The sequence below is a fragment of the Terrapene carolina genome, unplaced genomic scaffold (genome assembly GCF_002925995.2).
Source record: "Terrapene carolina triunguis isolate 2854851 unplaced genomic scaffold, T_m_triunguis-2.0 Scaffold148, whole genome shotgun sequence".
In the NCBI taxonomy this organism is placed as follows: domain Eukaryota; kingdom Metazoa; phylum Chordata; order Testudines; family Emydidae; genus Terrapene; species Terrapene triunguis.
This window is the reverse complement of record NW_020664499.1, coordinates 5,600,603-5,620,614: the sequence shown is the minus strand read 5'-3', so window position 1 is coordinate 5,620,614 and position 20,012 is coordinate 5,600,603. Positions and strand designations below refer to the sequence as shown.

At 39.8% G+C, this 20,012-nt stretch overlaps 1 protein-coding gene across 1 annotated transcript in view; it reads left to right on the top strand.

Moving 5' to 3' along the window:
- LOC112106593 (leucine-rich melanocyte differentiation-associated protein) overlaps positions 1-20,012 on the top strand; it is a 565,421-nt gene that overhangs the window by 314,390 nt on the left and 231,019 nt on the right.

The window sequence follows — 20,012 nt, the reverse complement described above, 5'->3', positions numbered from 1 at the left end:
CCGGATTTTCCCGGACATGTTCGGCTTTTGGGGATTTCCCCCCGGACGGGGATTTGAGTCCCAAAAAGCCGGACATGTCCGGGAAAATCCGGACGTATGGTAACCCTAACCAGTTCCATTCAGGAAAGTAAACGGAGACACGGGGGGGAAGGGCGGGATCCTGCCCCGCAGACAGACACACCCCAACCACATCCTCCAGGCAGCTCAACTCGACTAGCGGCTCCTCTCATGCCCCAGGCTCTCCAGCCGCCCCGGCCCCTCCAGCTTGCCCCGTGACGGGTGCCCAGGGCCGGGGGCGCAGCTCCAGCCCCAGGGGGACGCAAATCCGGACAGTGCCGGCTCCCCGCAACGCGCTGGCGTCCACACCCGCCCCCCCCCACCCGGGGGCGCCCCCCAGCCCTGCGATGGCTGCCGAGCGGCGCCCAGAGACACCCCCCACCCAAAGGACAGGGGCCCGCGCCCCCCCTCCCCCGACGGCTTGCTGCCTCACAGGGGCAGGCTGGTCGCGTCGCAGGGGCCGCTGGGAGTTGTAGTTCTCGGCCGCTCCCCTCTCCCGGCTCTCCCTGGAGCGTGAGGCCCGGCCGGACTACAGCCCCCAGCATGCTCCGGGCAGGAGCCGAGTGTCGCACAGAGATGATGTCACAGCGGGCGACCCACACACACAAATTCGGAGAGCCTAGCCTCCCTATTTCCCCGGACATGTTCGGCTTTTTGGCAATTCCCCCCGGACGGGGATTTGGGGACCAAAAAGCCGGACATGTCCGGGGAAATCCGGACGTATGGTAACCCTACTTAACAAAACAAAAACATATGCTCCATCCCACTTTTTTCTCAAAAAATTGAAATTTAAAAATTCAAAATCTGAAAAATTTCAACCTGGTTTATAGCTGGTTGAAGAACACAGTGGAAAAAGTGAAAACTTCATATTTTTTCTCCAATTTCTTTTAAAATTAGAAAAAAATCCATTCACTCTTCTAATTAGGTACTGCTCAAGTCCAAACATGATTAAAAACAATGTATAAGCAACAGTATTTACTTTCTACTACTGATATTTTATATCTGCTTCAAATTCTAACTTGGAAAAATCTGAGTAGCAAGGACCTTAGTTGGTTAAAATTTGGAAACCAGTTAAGAGTATAGTTATATACTACTGCTGCTAATTTGACCCTCTAAAGAGAAGCAGCTCCATTTTTGGTTAAAGATATTTGTTTACTGAGTGAATTACCATTCATGCCACAATCTTCTGATATTAATATTTTTTTTAGTAGTACTAGCTTGGAATGGTTGCCCAGGGCTCCAAGTATCTGCAGTACGCAAACATATTAATAGTGTAAAATTAGTCAGAAAATTAAATACAATATCTCAGAGCATAGTTATATGAAATGAATTCTAATAATTGGCTAAATGTAGTTAGGAGAATCCAACTTGGGCACACTTTAGAGGGCCATGTTTTTCAGATCCCTAAGACATCTATAAACTGAAAAATCAGGCCATTTCAAGGTTTGTCCAGTTGAACACTCAAAATCCAAGGCACCTAAAATCACTAGTCATTTTTTTTAAAGCCTTGGCCCAAATCAAAAGGGCAGTGCATTAACGTTTTGGAAGAAAATTTTCTAAAGACATAAAACAATAAGTGTGTATATTATTTTATTTGATCTGTATTTCCTATTTCTTGATGATATGCACTTTCTTACTACTCGTATTATCTACAACTATGTCAGGAAATATTCTGTATCCAATCCCACTCACTAGAATAGTATTTACTAACTAGTGCAAATAGTCCTTAAAGCTAACCTTTTTAATGCTTGCACGCTAGGCAAATAGGAGTTAAACACACACAGTTGGAAGACAGTACAAATAAGTCTTGCAGGTTTTGAGTACAATTCAGAATGCGAACTATCAATTTATACACTGAAATCTGAGAGGGAGAAAAATGTTCATCTGGTCCTAACCACTCTCATGCTTGGAGTCCTTTCTAGATTTTGTGTAGCAAGCTTCTCTCTCATATATCCTCTAACAGAGCTTGGACTTTGATTAAGGTTAAGCACTGCTTAGTAGCCTTTTCCTGCAAAAGCATTGCTTGTGTTGTGATTAAAATTCAATTTTTTTCTGCTATACTGGACATAAATGCCATTTGCTGAATAATATTTCACAGTGCATGAGGTCATCTAGTGAAAGACCCTCTTTTATTCTTGCATGCAAGAAAAGAGGGTTAAGTTTGTTAATCATAAAAAATCTTGAGTTTTTTGCAGTTAGTCTCAATCTTAACATTGCACTAATAACTGAAAATTAGAACACATATAACAACTCATGTTGATGTCAGTGCTGGTTTCATGATGTACTGTACAATAGAATCAAACTGCCCAATTCTTAACACAATTTACTGATTTGTTTGTCCTTACATACTTGGCTTCCTATTTTGGAAATATCATTAAAAATGTTCACAACCCTATCATATACTACATATTGCATTTCCCATGTGTAAATTAATAGGAATCTATTGGTAAAGAATGAGAGTGTGTATATAATTCAGGGTGTAACATTAATGTTACACCCTGAATTATAAGAAAGTTCATATCTGTTTTGCAAATCTTTTATGAAAACCATCCAAACTGCACCTGTTCAAACTGTTCAGTGAAATAGTTTGGAATGTAAACAGTTGATTTTCGAGTGCGTTATAAGACAGTATTGTTCAACATGGCAGTTTATTGATAGTAGTCTTTAATTATGTCCATGCTGTCAACCTTTGCAGTCCTTATTGCTTTGTTGTAGATCAGATACGAAGTCTGAGGTTTTCAAAGCTGTAAAGATGAAAGAGTAAACATATTCAAACAGTTCATTCAAAGATGCTTAAGGAAAAGAATGGTATTACTAGAGCATGCAGGGGAGCCAACAATAACCTAAAAGCACTTTTTCCTTTTGATTATAATGACAGCCCTAGAGTTCAATCACAGATTACTCTTTATATAAAATGGAAAAGTGCCAGTGCAGAATAATGATCAAGTAGTTTATTAAATAATGGTAAACAAACACAAAGATTTCCAGTCCTGCACTTCTTTATTTGTTGCATGCACCAAAGCAAAACATTTCATAACTGATTGCACATTTAAAGGTGTTAAGTTTAATGGAATGCTGCATTAGACAAGCCCTGTTTTTCCTGCTAGGGCAAGTGAATTAAGGCAGTTCTGGCTACTGTACCTTGTTGCTGCTGTTCAGAATTGCAAGGCACTTTTCAGGGTTCTTTGCTAGGCTGGCTGTTGCCTGTTTGTGGTTTCTTTTTGTGTTTTGCTTGTGATGTCATCCTTAGACTATGATATCTCCTTTTTCTTATAAAAGTTTCAGAGAAGATGACCAGCAAACTATTGACAGGGGTAATCAGCGGGGTACCATTCAACTATTTGTTCATTGCATCTTTTGTCTACTTGGATGCTCAAGGATTTAAATATTATTACTATTAATAATGTTCTTCTCTCTCATTCTTTGCCTGCCCTGCCAAGAGGGCTGAAAGCCTCCTACTCTTTGCACATCAGCCCGGACTCTTTGCAGGAATCTGCTCTGTGCTTTGCGTCTGTTCTTCCCCAAGAATGGCTTCAGCTCTTGATGTGACGTGCCTCCCCTTAATGGATCCAGAAATGGAGGAGGGGTTGGGAAGTGGGTCATATTTGGACAAAAGGCAAAGAGAGGCATGGCTGGTCATGACTCACTCCAGTCCTGGATTTGCCTTATCCTTAGTGGTCAGAACTTCCTCCCTCTCTCCCCAGCATTTTCTTCCATCACCTAACTGGATCCCAATCCTTTAGGAAATTAGACACTAGGTGGTATCTATTTGAGGATTAGCTAATTTCTGAAGGGGTTAGAATGTTGTTATTCAGTGTTATTTTAAAACTGTTTTATATGATTGTTTTAATACAATTAATGGTTTGAGGCGCATGTGCTAAACATTGTGGGAAAGTGTAGAAATTGTTCAGGCTGGGACAAGAGGGTATAAATAGAAGTTTTGGAGTAACGAAAAAGAGAGAACTAAATTTAGGCTGACTATTAGAAAAATGGTGAATTGCATTAAAGTGTGGAATAGTCTTTTTCAAAGGAACCAGTGGCAACACCATTTCCTGAGGCTTGACTAGACTGGACATATCATTTTAAGGAACAGTGCTGCAGTGGCACAAGGAATTGATTATATTACTGAACTACAATAACTCCTCACTTAAAGTCGTCCCGGTTATCGTTGTTATGTTGCTGATCAATTAGAGAACATGCTTGTTTGAAGTTGCACAATGCTCCTTTATAACATCGTTTGGCAGCCGTCTGCTTTGTCCACTGCTTGCAGGAAGAGCAGCCTGTTGGAGCTAGCTGGTGGGGGCTTGGAACCAGGGTGTACTGGCAGCCCCCCATAAGCTCCCCGCTTCCCTAAGTTCCCTGTGCGGCAGCCACCCAGCAGGCTATCAATTGCCAGGCAGTTCAGCTGTCCCTCCCCCCACTGCCATGTGCTGCTCCTGCCCTCTGCCTTGGAGCTGCTCCCAGAGACTCCTGCTTGCTGTGTGGGGAGGGAAGAAGGGGGGGGCTAATGTCAGGGTGTCCCCCTCCCCCCTGCTCCTGCACCTTGCTTACCCCATCTCCATAGAGCCGGGGAGGGGCGGGAGGGGACATGACAGGGCTCAGGATGGAGGGAGCTTGCTGGCAGCAGCTGCTGTCTCAACTTGCTGATCTACTTAAAAAGGCAATGTACTTAGAGTGGTGTCAGCATACTTAAAGAGGCAATGCGCATCTCGCTCTCTCTCACAAGGTGTGTGTGTCTGTCTCTGTCTGCCATGCTGTCTCCCCTCCCTCCCTTCGTGCTGCCTTGTAGAGTGTGAGGCTACATTAACAACAATGGGTTAACCCTTGAGGGCTCAGCTGAGTGCTAGTTCATCTTTTACAGGGGCGGCTCCAGGCACCAGCGCACCAAGCGCGTGCTTGGGGCGGCAAGCCGCAGGGGGCGGCCTGCCGGTTGCCATGAGGGCGGCAGTCAAGCAGCCTTCGGCGGCATGCCTGCGGGAGGTCTGCTGGTCCCGCGGTTTCAGCGGCAATTCGGCGGCGGGTACGCCGAAGGCGCAGGACTGGCGGACCTCCCGCAGGCATGCCGCCGAAGGCTGCTTGACTGCCGTGCTTGGGGCGGCAAAATACATAGAGCTACCCCTGATCATTTAGCAGCAAGGCATTCCCTGGGAAATATCCCACCCTCTTCTACCCTCTGACTTCACCACCTCAACCAAGCTTCAAAATCATCATCGCTGTGTACAGTATTAAATTATTTGTTTAAAACTTATACTGTATACTATAGTCTTTTGTCTGGTGAAAATTTTTTTCCTGGAACCCAACCCCCCCATTTACATTCATTCTTATGGGGAAATTGGATTCGCTTAACATTGTTTTGCTTAAAGTCGCATTTTTCAGGAACATAACTACAACTTTAAGCGAGGAGTTACTGTAGATGGTTTTCTGTCTGTAACTTCAATGTCTGTAACATTGTCTTTAAGTATAAAAGTGAGGGAACTCCATCAATAATTGTTTTGTGATGCATGCTGCATTAATGCTATGTATCTAAGCCAAATCTTTAAAAATATACATATAGATAAATAAATCACTGGCTTAGTGTTGATATTTTCATTTATGAAAAGAATTAATTTTGATACCCATGATTATGGAAAATAAGACTAAATTCCTTGATATTTTAAACATATTTTAATTTTTTTTCAAAAGTAAAAATTGCTTTCAATGAGAACATCTATAAATTATTAAGTAATGTCCATCAAAACGTGAAACAAGTCACTATTAGCTTCAGTGCATTAGGGAGCTTGTTGTGATATTTTCTTTGGTCAACCTTTCTTCCTCCCTCTTCTCCCCTTCCCCCACCCCCAATGTTTTTCACCTTTTTTTCCTTTATAAAGCAATAAAGTAGAAAGTGACAGGATCAGCTTAAAGCAACAAACATATTGGCTTTGATTTTGTATGTGATATTGCAAATGCAACTTCCATTTTACATTACTGTCAACAGAAATCACATTTGCGCGGAAGCAGCAGATTTTGCTTTGGGATTTCCCACTCACTGTTGTTTGGCGATGTTGTGTAAGGGAGGACGCCCTTCTCATGCAAGGGGTCGCTTCACTCCTGAGTTCTTTATTTTTAGTAATAACATCCAATACAACTGAAAGTGGGGTCAAGGTGAGGCTATGACACTTTCAAGAAGGGGACTAGAGAGAAACAACAAACAGATGTTCTTTGATGATAACTGTTGAAGAGAGAGAATTTGGCTGAGAGATCTGTAGCTTTCACTTGTTGAGAGCCTTTAACTCGAGCCAGTGGTACAGTTTTTTGCCCCCCAGAGTAGTAGTGTACCTGCTGTTGCTATCCAGCCACTTGCCAACAGTGGCATCTGTTCAGTGTAGACATCAAGAATTTGAATGTCAATATCTTTGCCTTGAAATGAATGGAAAAGTATTTGTCACTCAGCAGCAATCATTCTTCAAATAAAAGGTTAGCCAGACAGAGCCCTTAATCAAAGAGTCGGTCTTTTCTGTCAGCAGTGCCTTTTAAATAGCAATGATGAAGGCTGGCTGTCAGTGTATGACTTGATGAGCTAGGTGATTGATCTGCATAAATCATTTGCTTTTAACATTGTCAGTGAAGAGTAAATTGGTGGGATTCTGGAGGTATTAGCTATATTGAAATTAATATATAGTATCTTAGCTGTGACCTCAGTGTGTCAGTTTCCATAAAAATGCGGAAAATTACAAAAGATCTTAATATATATTGTTCTAATAATGAGGTATAATTGTTTTTACTATTATCACTGTGCATGTTATATTCAAAAGTTGAACAAATAAGATTTTATGAGCTGCAAAAGAAATACAGTTAGCAGAGGACTTAGGTTCAGACAATATCATTTAACTAAATCTGTGAAGCTTATGACTTGTTTAAAAATTGCTCATACATTGATGTAGTAGATACATGTTTCATTGTTCAAAAACAAACAAAAGACACCTTTACCTCAAGTCTTGGAATATCTTGTGTGTACCGTATTTGCTCCATGGGATATGTTGTTCTGTAAGTCAGTCTACTTTCTGCTTTGATTTCAGTGCACATTTTATGTAATGTGTCTTTTGTATTCAGACATTTCATAGTCATATGTGGCTGGGTTTTGTGAAGATGCTCAGTGCCTGCTGCTCCCATTGATTTCAGTAGAGGCTCAGCACTTCCTGCAATCAGGCTAATAGTACAGGTTTTAATAAATTGAGGGGTGAGGGAAAAGAGGAGAAGATTTGATTTTCAAAGGCACAGATGGGAGTTAGGTGCCTAGCCTTTGTGCCTTTGAAAATCTCCCCATCAATAAATAATCAAGGGAAGGTGTGGGGAGAGGGACATTCAGTGTCACTTACAGGCTAGGAAGCATTGTACATTCTCTATATGGCTAGACTGTCTTTCCAGTTACTGTTTTGTGTTTTCCCGGTTCAGGATTTACTTTCGACGTGGCTGCTCCTAAGATTATTGAGCAAACCCTGTATGTCCCTAATAACCTGGTAAAGGACTTGTCTATATGAAGAAGTGGTCTGTGAAATATATTTACTACAAAGCAGCTATTTCAGAAGGGCTTAGGCAAGAGAGGCTCAGCCGCCAGTTTTCAACTGTAAATCTTTGTTTCGAAAAAAGTGCATCTGGATGAGATAAATGGCTCATGTCCTTCCTCTCACTAAACCCTACGGTATAAGAACTCATTGAGCAGGACTTGGAGATAAAGCCAACACAAAGAAGACTTTTTTCACATTTTTAAAATAATTTTATTGATTAGATATCTAAGTGTCTGAGAAATGTACTTTATATTGTCTTCCTGCAGAGACTGTTCACTTGAAATATCGAATAAAATGGTTAAAAGGACATTGTCAACTATTTAGACCCCAGCATTTACATTTCTCAGAGGAAGGTAATTCCCATCTACTATGCCTGGATGATGTCTAACGGTGTGGATGGGTGTGTGAGCTGAAATTGTTGCATCCTCAGCAGCTTAATTGATTGTGGATTTATTGGGGCAACCTTTGCACGACATATTCCTTCCTTTTAGTGGTTCAATGTATTGCTTTATTTAACAATATGTCAATGAAGCCCATATAAAAATGTGTTCTGGAATAACTGTCACTGCATATTAAGCAACTGAATATGTAATTTCCATGAAAAGAATGATTTAAGAGTGAGATTAGATGCTTATTTTTCACCTAGGATCTTGAAGCCCATCTCCTATATTGACATGTATGTGAATGTTGTTATAGTGAAGCAAATATAGCTCAACAAGGTAGTTGGCAGAACAGTGTGTGTATATATAACACATGCTTTGATTCATTTAATGTTACATACTCATCATTCTTTGGAAGGAGTCGAAAAAGTTCTAGACTGAGATTCTCAAAGTCAACTAGAAGATTTAACAACACAAGTCCTTTTAGTTTTAAATGGAGTTGTGGTGGCTATATTCTCTAGTTGGCTTTGAGAATCTCGGCTCTTGTAGTCCGTTAATTACAACCTTAAGAATTGGTACTGTTTCAGGATTCTTGAAAACTATGGATCTGATTAGCATGAGATTTCTCTTGTTACTTTGCCCTGGAAAAAAAAAAACATAGAAAACAATATATTTTTGGCTCTGAAATTTGTTTTAGAGAACATATTAAATGCAGTCCATTCCTTCCCTTTTGTTATCTATTGTAACTCTGCCAGTGTCTTCAGCTGACTTGTTGAACTTCTGTACTTCCTCATGTATCATATTTTAAAGGGGTGAGGAAGACATGTAATTAATGTTTTGAAGAGCTCTGGGATCCTTGCACTTTACACTTGATTTAGCATGTGCCTAACTTTTAAGCATATAGAATCAGTGGGGCTACTCACGTGCTTAAACTTGGGCACATGCTTACTTTGCTGACTATTTTATTTGCCTGGCTGAATCAGTGCCTGATTCATCCTGAATTATACGTTTATTATTAAAATTGAATATATTAATGTATGCTGCCTATGAGTTAACTTTTCAGTAATGTGCTTATCATTATTTCTAGTCTCACTGCTGGGATTAAGGGGAGATTTCAGTAGGCAACTATTAGATTAAAAAGAAGTCAGTGTAAAAATACTCAATTTTCATGATCTAGTGATCAAAATATATTTAGGATGCAGATAAAATAATAAAGCTTAAGAAACTGGAACAGAAGATTCATGAAAAAATATTGTATTGCTTCTGGGGTACATTTTAGTGTCAGATGCATGCAGTTTTCACAGGTAAATGGGAATTGCATGCAACTATCAGAAGGCAGTATCTGGTCTTTAGTCCGCATGCAAAATGAAAAAGCTAGTGGTGATCGTAATGATAGAATAGGTCTTACCTCTGACTTTGGTTTGCCTCTTATAAAAATATTCTCAGGAGAGAAATCTTTGGTGAAGGTGAGAGATGGCCAAAATGTTTCATGGGTTAAAATTTAAATCTGCCTCCTCCTCACCCCATCCCTGCTCTAACATTGAAATGTATTTGTGTGTGTGTGTGTGTGTGTGTGTGTGTGTGTGTATATATATATATAACACTAATGAGTTACAAGCCACTCCAAAGATACTCCTTCTGGGGTACCCTGTCCCTAGCATCTCATTTAGAAAGGACACATGTAGAATTCCCAACCAGCTATCCAGCAGGGCACTTGGCAGGATTCAACTAAATTGTTAGATTTCCCATTCAGGATTAATTTCATGTAATGAAGATATTAAACAGCGTGTTTAAAAGCTTTTCTGATGTTTCATCTGTGGTAATCTATCAGAATGATAGGTATTTAGGTTCTTTATTGGATATGAAACATTAACTTAAAGTCAGTAAAGGTTTTAATTTTAAATACTAATACCCATAATAGTTGAATGCTATAAAAGTGTACCCTAACATTTTAATTTTATATAGTACTTTAACTGTGAGACTAAAATTATCAAGAAGGAACTTTTTTCTTAAAAAGTCAAAGTTGATTTTGCAAAAGGCTATAGAAGTATTGTGATGTACTGATACTTTGTTTATCAAGGTCTTACTAATGGGCCTAAAGGTCTAAATAGTTTAGAGATGTGCCTGCATCCAAATAGCCAGATTTCTGGTGAGTGTGGTAGGCAAGGACTGCTTTTATTTTATGCTTTTCCTATATCTATAAAACATAAAAAGGCCCTTATGTCAGCTGTAGGCAAACCTAACAAATTTGATAATCAAATAACAAAATTTTACTCCTCGGGTAAAACTAAACAAAATAAAAAATACGTTTAATACCTCCTACTTCCTTTAAAAGATCTAGACTTTATCGCAATCCGCCTTCCCTGAGAGTCTGAGAAAAGAGATGTTGTGATGTATTAATATTCAGGACCAGCCAGATGTGGAAGTGTATGAACATGATGCTTGGGAAGGATATCAGAGCAGTGGTAGTTGGCAAACATGGGATTTTTCATTGACTATATTGAGACTGAGCCTTGGGTTAGGTCACAAATATGAGCAGAATAGTTTGAAATTATTATTGGCTGAGCTTGTAAAAACCTTACACTCAATGCGATGTCACTTCCCTGTCCGGCTGTCTGTAAGATAACTTTGGAAAAAAGCATCCAATTCCTAAATTTTGGAGAACATTCTAGGCATAAATGATCTGGACCCTATTGACTTTGTGGAAAATTAGAAAACCAAATGGGGGACACATGAAGCCCTGCCAGCTGCTATCAGAGAAGGGGTGGGACACGGAGCATCTAGTATGCAGAGAAGGTGGGAATGGAGTAATGACGGCAGACAGAGACCCTGCCATGGGTGGGGGGAGAATTGGAATCCACACAGAGCTGGTATAGGGAGGAGAATGGGGGAACCTTAATGAGAGGAGTAGGGAATGGGGGGGAGAGTTGCAGGGTCTCCCTGAAATGGAGGGCATGGGAGGGTGGCACGTATGGTGTGGTAGAATGGAGGGATACAAGGAGCCCCGGTGTGTGGAATAAGCTCAGCTGACAAGCTATGAAATGTAGACAGCAAATCCCGCCTACTCATGCAAAATGGAATGAGCTACTATTGGCCTGGTCTGTCAGGTGTACCAGAAAATTGCTAGTAGCTGGTATCACAGTTCAGGGTATCTGCATGTTTGTTCTCTCTCTGTGGTCCAGCAAGGGCACCCACCCATAGGCTTTTGGCTCCCCAGCTATCACTTCTCTTGGGAGGAGACCCACATCTCTCCCTTCTGGCCAGGGTATTTCCAGGCTGCACAGCTCCCAGCCTACAATGTGAAACGCCCAGCAAGGCAGATTCCCTTAGCAGAGTGTCTTTGCCCTCTGTTCTGAGAAGCTATAAACAGCATAATTGCCCTCAATTAAGTTACCACCAGCCCTTTCCAAGAAAGCACATTTATTAAGGTGAAAGCATTGCAGAGGAAACATATTAAAAACAATAAAAGAACCTGCCCGAGCACTAATAAGCCTACAGCGATCGCCAAGCTCCAACAAGAGCTGTGGCAGGTGAACAGTCCTTAAGACCCCACCCAGAGATTTTATCCTGTGGCTACAAGTTCATAACTGCCTTGGCTCCAGGTCAAGCACCCCCCAAATAGCTTAGTCCTATCCTTTATACAACATTTCCATTTCAGCAATGGATCCTGGGTCTTTGATCTGGTAATAGGTAATTCATAGATAACAGGTCTCCTCAGGGTGTAGCTTCCAAAGGGTGGGTCTGGCAGTATAAATTTGCATTCGCCTCTTCTCAAATATTTCCTAAGAAACCCACTCCACTTTAAAAGTTCACATTATTTCAGTAGGCCTTTGAAATTCATAACACTTCCCAGGGTTTCATAGAATTGTAGGGTTAATAGGGACCGCATGGGTCACCTAGTCTAACCCCCTGCCAAGATGCAGGATTTGTTGTTTACTTTAGTCAGGTCACCTTCCTAGAGATGTTACATCCAATCCCGCATTAAAGTACATGAAATAGTATGTGTAATATAGCAGAGTTCACTTCACTTTTGGACCCTTCACATTTAGCATTTCTTGCCTTCTTGTAATTTTAAATATATACTTTATTGTTGCATAACCATGTTTTCTGTATTTCTAGTATAAATACAGACATGCATTTATATGACAGGTAAATATGTATACTTATGCATGCATATGTATGTGTGTGTTGGTCAGGCTACATAGGAATATGGTTTTACTCACCAACATATACAGTATGCAGATGTGTATGTGGGATATTATCCTTGTACACTGAGCCAATACTAAAAACAGAAATCTTAATAAGTGGGGACAGACTACTAGGTTGACCTTGCTTCCAGTTATGTGACGGTGCACAAACCCCATATGAGTCAGAAAAGAATTATTGGGCTGCTGAGGGCCCAGCCAGCCCCTCCCTGCCACACCCAAAGCAGTTGTCAGGCTGCAGGGGAGGAGCTAAAAAGGGAGAGCCCAGCTCAGAGCCTGGGTTGGAGGGAGAGAAGATCTAGTGGCAGGACTAAGTCACCTCAACACAGAAGGTGGTGTAGACTGGGTGGATCAGCTGAAGACCAGGAGAGAACCCGAGGCAGCGTCACTGCCCACAGCACCATATCAAAAGAGGGAGGGTGCGGCCACAGGTCATTTCTTCAGTTGTTTTGTTTTCTAGAAATTTCTTGCGTGTGTGTGTGCACACACCCCTATATGAAATTATATATATGCACACGCACGTGCTATATATTCTCTCTGTATATGACTGTATAAAAAAAAATCCCCATTTTCCCTGTATTCACTTGAATCGCTGTTTGTAGCAGAAATATATTTTGGGGAAGAACACAGTCAAGACATAACCATCTGACCTATATTTAAGGTCTGTATAACTAGAAAATGAATGTTACATTTTTAGAACATGAACAGTATAAGACAGTAAATTATAGCATATCAACATTTCCATTTCAGCAACGGACCCGTTAATTTTAAATAATTCTTGGCTTTTCAAACTGGTCACTTTAATCAGTGATTCATGATGCTCTTCCTTTGTAGTGTTAAAAAGAAGGTTGAAAACTAATTGATAAGCTTGCCTTTATTCAACCCAACAAAAGCTGAGTGCTTATTGGAACTTGGCAAAATAAGCATAAAAGATCACACCACACCAAAATTGTCAAATGCCTCACAGATGTGTGGTTAAGTATTTATTATGAACATGCAAATAATGCTGTCTCAAAGGAACAGTCTTTGATTTTTGAAACTGCTGGGGGGAGGGAGGGTTGGGGTAGGGTGGCAGTTGGTAACTGAGATGAAACATGTCTTTGCATTGATGCAGTACATGGCTTTCAGCAAACCACTCAGAGAAGAAAAGGAACCGAGATGTCCTCACCTTTCTTATATGTGGACACTTAATGAGTTTTTTTAGAAAATATTAAATATTGTTAAAAATCATTATTATGGTGAACATTGTCTGGCCACACTGGAGGAAAGATAGGAGGCTGTGGATGTGGTTTAATTAGGCCACAGTTTTGTTCATCTAATATCTGAGAGTACCTGGCAATAAATTGTACCGTGCAACTTATTGTTATTTCCTTAATCATTTCCACATAATTCCCAACCTGGTCCCAGCCATTCTGTTGCTTCCCTCCCCTTGAAAGAGGTTTAAAGGTGCTAGAAAAGGAGCTGGATTAGCTGGGGTGGTGTAAACTGCCTTAATGGGGAAGTAAATAATTTACAGTCATTGTAAGGTCCATGGATACTGGCCTTAGTGTAAATGAGAATCCCCTATATTTAGAGCTACTTTGACTCGGTATCTTGAACTATGTCGGAGGCTCAGAAGAGCAATAAAAAGTTTTTCCCCTCTGGAGACAGGAAATACCATCACTACTACTGGTGGCATTCCCTAACTCACTAGTAGTTTGGGGAGCAAGGACCCTCATCTGATAAAGAAATCAGATTTCTTACATGGCAGTGTGTTATAAGAAATGAGCTGCATACAGCTTAACTTATATTCAGTGACAGAGCTGCCAAATAAAGAACGGTGGAAGAAAACACTTCCTAAACTGGTTGTGTCTGAGAGAGTTCATACTTGTGAGTTTGTTTTCTGCACTGAAACAGCCACAGTGATATTTAAAGAACAGTTATGGTCAGGAAAAAATGACAGTGTAAAAACTGGCAGCTTCTTTCCCTGTTTGTATAGGGAGTCAATGTTTGCTATTTTAGCAGTCAAAAAGTTTATTTTTACTCCTCTAAGTTCTTCAGAGCCCATTACGACTATGGAAACTTAACTGGAGTCTATTCTGTTTCACTCATCAGCTAAATTATTAGCTGTTTATATTAAAGCGCGTCTCTTAATGGTGATGATATGGGGGCAAAAAAGAATCCAGCTTGACTTTCAGATCCCAGGATCAATTTGCACAGTTGTCAATTACTCCCCACTCCCCGCAAAAAAATTCATCTGGAATCACCGAAGACGTGACAAATATGAAACACCACCATGCTGTTTTACAGTCACTTTTCAGGGTAGCGATGTTGTTTAAGGGCAAAATTTTCCAAAGTAATCAGTGATATTTGGGGGTCTCACATTTTGGGTATCCAAATTGACAAATGGCCTGATTTGAGAGTTGTGAGCACCCACCCTTTCAGGTGTCCCAAATTGGGCACTCAAAATCAAGTCACTTCTTTGAAAATCTAAACCTATTTTTTTTTTCTGTCTCTCTACGCTGGGCTTTTTAATCACATCAGAGATTCATTTATAAGCCTGGATCCCAGCTAAAACAGTGTCTAACATAGTTCAGTCTACTAATGTCTATGGGGCAAAATTATGTTAGAATTGTTTTTAGACACCAGGCGGTAGCCCAGTTAACGGTTCGAAACAGTGTTCAAATATCATGTGGACCTTTTAATGCTGGGATCCCTTGTCCCGCTGCACTGATTAAATATTGCTTTATCAAATTCAATTTTAAGTGAAATTGAAAACTGTTACCTCACATTGTTCCCTCAATATACAGAACCATAGTTAATTTTAGTCCTATTAATGTCTGTTTAAAAAAAATGCAATATTTTAGGATCCGTTTTATTGTGACACTTTTTAGTAGAAATAAATTAACTAAAATGTATTGTTCATAGAAATCACTTTTTCCATCGTGCTTGGAAGTCTTCGGAAATACATACTTTTAAAACATAGAATAAAACCAACAACAGCTTTAAAGTGTGTGTGTGTGTGTGTGTGTGTGTGTGTGAGAGAGAGAGAGAGAGGAGAATACTGTATATATAATATTCACATGCATGCATACATACTTTATCAGGACATGCAGTCATATTTTCTTCTACATAGATCAATCATTGTCTTTCAATTCCTGTCTTGTCTGGCATCTGCTGACCCATGCTTTAATTCTGTCAGGTCAGAGATATACAGGCCTTTGTGGTGTGCTTGTACTTCATGTCATGTCCCAGCGTTGTTGTACATCTTGTTTCAGAGATATTTTGCTGTAATGTTCTGTGACCTTTTCCATTGAGTGAGGCAGTTGGAGAGCCACTCAGTGAGGGAAAATTGAGCTGTTTTATTCCTCCCCAAGGAGCCTCGTGTTTCCTTTCCACCATTCATTTGAAAGCTATCATTTTCTTGATTTTATAGCTGAAAAACACCATTGATTCACTGGATGTTAGATGCTAAGAGTCCTTCTATTGACATGCCTATTGACAGTTTTCAGTATATTCTGCGTCTAATTATCACTCTTGGCTAAATGATACACCTTGTGGACTTGAGAGATGGAGTCAATAGCTCTCACTGTATTGTTCTAGCAGCCCCTATTGAGGACGGTGTCAAAGCAAATGTGATTTATGCGATCTGAAAGAAAATATCTGTTGGTGTGCTGCATAATTAAACAAAGTACAGAGTGACTGGTGACAAAACCAGGTCTGCCAAAGTCATCAGCAAATGAGAAAAGATCTCTATAGTAAATGCCTGAGACACTGAAGAATCTCTTTTGGCATCTTGTGCTTTTCAATTTTCAGGTGTTCGATTTTCTTCCTGGTATGGTGGAGGGTTTTGTTTCTGCTTTCTGTTTTTTCCATTAGATAGTATTAAAAACCCAGCATATTAATTTACATCCATGCTACTTAAGGCTGTGCTCTAACACCAGCTCAAGTGGGATTATTGTTTAATTTTACATTATTAGTTTTAAATGGAGAAATATAAATACAGGGCTTGTGTGTTATGGCAAACAAGCAGACACTGACTGCTAAGTAGTTTGGAAAGCCAAATGCTCAGCATTTTTCCCCCCATCTGGGTCTAGTTACTTTATTTGTGGTTAATGGTCAGAAATGCTATATTCATTTTATGGTAAGGTGGTACTTCCATTTGCCCATTACTAAATCTTCTTAAAACGGGGACTCTCCTCAATAGCAGAAAGAAAAAGCTGTTGCATGCAAACCTGCATACCATGTGTGTGTGTTTCCATTAATTAGAGTTATGGACTTAATCCAGAAAGAATCTAATTATGTTACATAGATGAAGAGTAAACTCAAATATCCTAGTTGCCAGGTTAAGGAAAAGAGTTTTAAAAATATTTTTGTGTGTGTCTACAGCACCATAAAGCTTCCCATTCTAAGACTTTCCAGTGCATGTGAAAAGTAGTGAAAGTGTTTTTTCCACTGGGAGATGTTCTCCTTACATTAGTAGTGGAAGTAAGAATCTTTTTCATTTCTATAATGCTTTCCGTCAGAGGACCTCTGATTACAAACATTCAGAGATTAATTAACTCACATTACATCCCTCTGAGAAGGGTAGTTACTATAAACATTGAATAAGCCTGGTTAACAGAGGGAGAAACTGAGGCATTGTGTGTGTGTGTGTATGTGTATATATCTATATATATCTATATAGATATATATAGATAGACTTGTCCAAAGTAGCACAGAAAATCTCAAGAACAGAACCCAGATGTCCTAACTTCCTGCTTTAGTCCTAAGTGGAGGACAGGATCAGGTCCAAGAGGTGAATATAGCTGGACCGCTTGCTAATAGTGACCATAATATAATTAAATTTAACATCTCTGTGGCGTGAAAAACTCCACAGCAGCCCAACACTGTAGCATTTAATTTCAGAAAGGGGAACTACACAAAAATGAGGAGGTTAGTGAAACAGAAATTAAAAGGTACAGTACCAAAAGTAAAATCCCTGCAAGCTGCGTGGAAACTTTTTAAAGACACCATAATAGAGGCTCAACTTAAATATATACCCCAATTTAAAAAACATAGTAAGAGAACCAAAAAAGAGCCGCCGTGGTTAAACAACAAAGTAAAAGAAGCAGTGAGAGGCAAAAAGGCATCCTTCAAAAAGTGGAAGATAAATCCTAATGAGGAAAATAGAAAAGAGCATAAACTCTGGCAAATGAAGTGTAAAAATATAATTTGAAAGACCAAAAAAGAATTTGAAAAACAGCTAACCAAAGACTACAAAAGTAATAGCAATTTTTTTTTAAAAAATACATCAGAAGCAGAAAGCCTGCTAAACAACCAGTGGGGCCACTGGACGATCGAGATGCTAAAGGAACACTCAAAGACGATAAGGCCACTGCAGAGAAACTAAATGAATTCTTTGCATCGGTCTTCACTGTTGAGGATGTGAGAGAGATTCCCAAACCTGAGCCATTCTTTTTGGGTGACAGATCTGAGGAACTGTCCCAAATTGAGGTGTCATTAGAGGAGGTTTTGGAACAAATTGATAAACTAAACAGTAACAAGTCTGATGGTATTCACCCAAGAGTTCTGAAGGAACTCAAATGTGAACTTGCAGGACTACTAACTGTCATCTGTAACCTATCATTTAAATCAGCTTCTGTACCAAATGACTGGAGGATAGCTAATGTGACGCCAATTTTTAAAAAGGGCTCAAGAGGTGATCCTGGCAACTACAGGCCAGTAAGCCTCACTTCAGTATCAGGCAAATTGGTTGAAACTATCATAAAGAACAAAATTGTCAGACACATAGATGAACATAATTTGTTGGGAAATAATCAACATGTTTTTTGTAAAGGGAAATGATGCCTCACCAATCTACTAGAATTCTTTGAGGGGGTCAACAAGCATGCGGACAAAGGAGATCCAGTGGATATAGTGTATTTAGATTTTCAGAAAGCCTTTGACAAAGTCCCTCACCAAAGGCTCTTAAGCAAAATAAGCAATCATGGGATAAGAGGGAAGGTTCTTCCATGGATTGGTAACTGGTTAAAAGATAGGAAACAAAGGGTAGGAATAAATGGTCAGTTTTCAGAATGGAGAGAGGTAAATAGTGGTGTCCCCCAAGGATCTGTACTGGGCCCAGTCCTATTTAACATATTCATAAACGATCTGGAAAAAGGGATAAACAGTGAGGTGCCAAAATTTGCAGATGATACAAAACTACTCAAGATAGTTAAGTCCCAGGCAGACTGCAAAGAGCTACAATAGGATCTCACAAAACTGGGTAACTGGGCCACAAAATGGCAGATTAAATTTTAATGTTGATAAATGCAAAGTAATGCACATTGGAATTATAATTATACATATACAATGCTGGGGTCTAAATTAACTGTTACCACTCAAGAAAGAGATCTTGGAGTCATTGTGGATAGTTCTCTGAAATCATCCACTCAGTGTGCAGCGGTAGTGAAAAAAGCAAACAGAATGTTGGGAATCAAGAAAGGAATAGATAATAAGATAGAAAATATCATATTGCCTCTATATAAATCCATGGTACCCCCACACCTTGAATACTGTGTGCAGATGTGGTCGCCCCATCTCAAAATGATATATTGGAATTGGAAAAGGTTCAGAAAAGGGCAACAAAAATTATTAGGGGTATAGAACGGCTTCCGTATGAGGAGAGATTAATAAGACTGGGACTTTTCAGCTTGGAAAAGAGGCGACTAAGGGGGGATATGATACAGGTCTATAAAATCATGAGTGGTGCAGAGAAAGTAAATAAAGTTCTCATAATACAAGAACAAGGGGCTACCAAATGAAATTAATAGGTAGCAGGTTTAAAACAAACACAAGAAAGTATTTTTTTTCATGTCAATGCACTGTCAACCACTGGAACTTTTTTCCAGAGGATGTTGTGAAGCCCAAGACTATAATAGGGTTAAAAAAAGCACTAGATAAATTCATGGAGTATAGGTCCATTAGTGGTGATTAGCCAGGATGGACAGGGATGGTGTTCCTAGCCTCTGTTTGCCAGAAGCTGGGATTGGGCGACAGGGAATGGATCACTGGATGATTACCTGTTCTGTTCATTCTCTCTGGGGCACCTGCCATTGGCCACTATTGGAGGACAGGATACTGGGCTTGATGGACCTTTGGTCTGACCCAGTATGACCATTCTTACATTAATTCCAGTCATTTGCTCAGTCTCCTCAAGTTTTACTGCTTTTGTGGTCTTGGTAGTAAGACAAAAGTAAAATATGTCAACAAAAGCTTGAAAACATACCTTACCAATTCAAGGCCTACTTCTCATCAGTAATATGTAGAATAAAGGATTGCCAGCTATGAACTCCAAGAGTAGCATTGGTGCCGTAGCCAATAAGAACTACGAATCTGATTTTGATTTCATATACATGAAATAATATCACCTCATACATCTCCAGATCTCTTAGGAGTTTGTAAGTTGATGCTGATTTTTTTTAAAATGAGTTTAAAACTTTTTTTTAAATAACTCTACTGCCCCACTTTCACAACCAGCATTTTTTACCCTGCATATTCTTTAGTAGATTTGTATCAATTTTGACTCCCTTGCTACATTATATTTTCCCCTAAACTGATTGCATACCAATGAAGCAGCACTGAAATTAAATATTGATATTTATTTTGATCCGTAATACAGACAAAAGCCAGACTTTAAGCTCTTTGTACTGTACTATTTAAGTATCTTAGAATAGGATGGTTAAATATGCTAATGTTAGATTATGGCTGCATGTATGTTCTGTTTGTATTTAGACCACACAGAAGTACTGTTATTTCTCTATTTCTCATTTGTCACATAATGTGTAGGGATTTTTTTCCAT